This window comes from Symphalangus syndactylus, chromosome 4 (genome assembly GCF_028878055.3).
Source record: "Symphalangus syndactylus isolate Jambi chromosome 4, NHGRI_mSymSyn1-v2.1_pri, whole genome shotgun sequence".
Classification (NCBI taxonomy): Eukaryota; Metazoa; Chordata; class Mammalia; order Primates; family Hylobatidae; genus Symphalangus; species Symphalangus syndactylus.
The window spans coordinates 21336010-21339378 of NC_072426.2; the positions used below are offsets into that span (position 1 = coordinate 21336010).

At 34.6% G+C, this 3369-nt stretch overlaps 1 non-coding gene across 1 annotated transcript; it reads right to left on the reverse strand.

Annotated features, from left to right (window-relative positions):
• Window positions 1–1003: 1003 nt before the first annotated feature.
• On the reverse strand, window positions 1004–1110 carry LOC129481378 (U6 spliceosomal RNA). Its single transcript, XR_008657388.1, has one exon. It is a non-coding gene; the product is annotated as a U6 spliceosomal RNA (small nuclear RNA).
• Between the last annotated feature and the right edge of the window lie 2259 nt (window positions 1111–3369).

Here is a 3369-nt window from a genome sequence, read left to right on the forward strand (position 1 = left end):
TGTTTTATGAGTCTGGGTGCTCTAGTGTTGGGAATATATATTTAGGATTGTGAAGACTTTTTGTTGAATTGAACCTTTATCATTAAGTAATATCCTTATTTGTTCTTTTTTACCCTTGTTGGTTTAAAGTCTGTTTCATCTGAAATAAAAATAGCAAGTCCTGCTTTTTTCTGTTTTCCATTTGCTTGATAAGTCTTTCTCCATCCTTTTACTTTGAGCCTAAAGTTTTCATTGCTTGTGAAGTGGGTCACTCTTATAGACAGCATATGGTTGGGTCTTTCTTCTTTGTCCAACTTGCTACTCTGAGAATTTTAAGTGGGGGCTTTTAGCCCATTTACATTCAAGGTTAATATTAATATGTGTGAGTTAGATCCTATCATCATGTTTTTAGCTGGTTGCTATATAGACTTGATTGTGTAGTTGCTTTATACTGTCAATGGTCTACATGCCTAAGTGTGTTTTTGTGGTGTCTGGTAATGGTTTTTGATTCTCATGTTTAGCATTCCCTTAAGGACCTCATGTAAGGCAGGTCAGGCCCGATGGTAACAAATTCCCTTAGCATTTGCTTGCCTGAAAGAATTTTATCCTCCTTTGATTATGACATTTAGTTGGTTGAATATAAAATTTTTGTTTTTAATTTCTTTTCTTTAAGTATACTAATTATAGGCCTCTAATCTCTTCTGGCTTGTAGGATTTCTGCTGAAAGCTCTACTGTTAGTCTGATGAGGTTCCCTTTGCAGGTGACTTTCCCTTCTGTCTAGGTGCCTTTAATATTTTTTCTTTATTGTAGACCTTGGAGAATCTGATAACTATGTGCCTCAGGGATTGTTGCATTGTATAATATCTTGTAGAGGTTTTCTAAATTCTCTGAATTTTAATGTCAACCTCTCTGGCAAGATTGGGGAAAATTTCATGGACTATATCTTCAAATATATTTTCCACATTGCTTGCTCTCTCTTACTCTTTCAGGGATGCCAGTGAGTCATAGGTTTGGTCTCTATGTAAAAATATGGAACTCTTTATGAGTTTCCATGTCATCCTTATACAAGGGCCATTTTAATCCTCTCTGTATCATTCCAATTTTATTATATGTATTGCCAAAGTAAGCACCACTTATAACTGTTTTTGCAAACTCTTTACATTTCCATAAAGTGTCTTCCACCATGCTCAACAACTTCCCTGTACAGTACATTCTCACAACTGATTGGATGCTGGCAAAATAGAAATTGTTCTATGGGAGCTTTGCCACAGGTTAGAGCAGAACATGAGGGTCAGTGTACACTTTGGACTACATGTCTTAAAGAGATAATGTTTCTCTCACCATTGGTAAATAGGAAAACAAAGAGCAAGCTCTCCTGCATTATTTTTCAAATGATAGGAAGAGCAGTTAAAAAGGTATAAGGACCAAAGAGAATATTCACCTTGACCCTCTGAACTTTCACTGAAAAATGAGCTCACAAAAATTAGATTTATGGGAGAAAAATCATATGAATTTATTTAACATGTATACATGGGAGCCTTCAGAATAAAGATCCAACCCCTCCAGTGGGGTACAGAAACTTATATATCACCTCAAGGTTACAGAAACATGGGGACATGAGCACTTCAATAACTGCTAAAAGGGGCTCTAAATCTTGAAGCAAATCCTTGAAATACACCAAAATAGAACTTCCTTAAAGCATAAATCTCACAGGATCTACAAAACAATCGCACAAATAAAAAAAGATATGCAGGCAACAACTAGCACAATTAATAGAATAGTACCTCACATCTCAATGCTAACATTGAATGTAAGTGGCTTAATGCTCCTCTAAATGATACAGCATGGAAGAATGCATAAGAATTCACCAATCAAGTATCTACTGTCTTCAAGAGATTCACCTAACACACATAAGGACTCACACAAACTTAAGGTAAAGAGGTGGAAAAGATATTCCATGCAAATGGACACCAAAAACGAGTGGGAGTAACTATTCTTATATCAGACAAAACAGACTTTAAAGCAACAAGAGTTAAAAAAGACAAAAAGAAACGTTATATAATGGCAAAAGGACTAGTACAACAGGAAAATTTCAGTCCTAAATATATATGCACCTAACAAACACTAGAGCTCCCAAATTTATAAAAACAATTACTACTAGACCTAAGAAATGAGATACATAGCAACACAATAATACTGGGGACTTCAATACTCCACTAGCACTAGACAGATCATCAAGACAGAAAGTCAACAAAGAAACAATGTACATAAACTACACCCTAGAACAAATGGTCTTAACAGATATTTACAGAACATTCTACCCAACAACTGCAGAATATACATTCTATTCTTCAGCACAATAAACATTCTCCAAGATAGACCATATGACAGGACACAAAACAAGTCTCAATATATCTAAGAAAATTGAAATTATATCAAGTACTCTCTCAGACCACAGTGGAATAAAATTGGAAATAAACTCCAAAAAGAAGCCTCATAGCCATGCGAATACATGAAAATTAAATAACTTCTCCTGAATGATCATTAGGTCAACAATGAAATCAAGGTGGAAATTTAAAAATCTTTGAACTGAATGACAGTAGTGACACAGCCTGTCAAAACCTGGGGGATAAAGTTGTGCTAAGAGGAAAGTTCATAGCATTGAATGCCTACTTCAAAAAGTTTGAAAGAACACAAACAGACAATCTAGGGTCACACATCAAGGTACTACAGAAACAAGAACAAACCAAACCCAAACTCAACAGAAGAAAAGAAATAATAAAGATCAGAGCAGAACTAAGTGAAATTGAAACAAAATGAAAATACAAAAGATAAGTGAAACAAAACTGGTTCTTTGAAGAGATAAACAAAATTGATAGACCACCGGCAAGGTTAACCAAGAAAAAAAGGAGAGAATATCCAAATATTAGGAATGAAACAAGAGATATTGCAACTGATACCACAGAAATACAAAAATTTATTCAAGGCCACTATGAACATCTTTACATACACAAAATAGAAAACCTAGAAAACATGGTCAAATTTTTGAAAATGTACAACCCTCCTAGGTTAAACCAGGAAGACATAGAAACTCTGAATAGACCAATAATAAGTGGCAAGATTGAAATGGTAATTAAAAAGTTACCAAAAGAAAAAAACTCCAAGACCAGACAGATTCATGTCTGAATTTTATCAGACATTCAAGGAAGAATTGGTACCAATCCTACTGACACTATGCCAAAGAACAGATAATGAGGAAATTTTCCCTAATTCATTCTATGAAGCCAGTATCACCTTTATTCCAAAACCAGGAAAGGACATAACAAAAAAAGAAAACTACAGACCAATATCCCTGATAAACATGGATGCAAAAATCCTCAACAAAATAC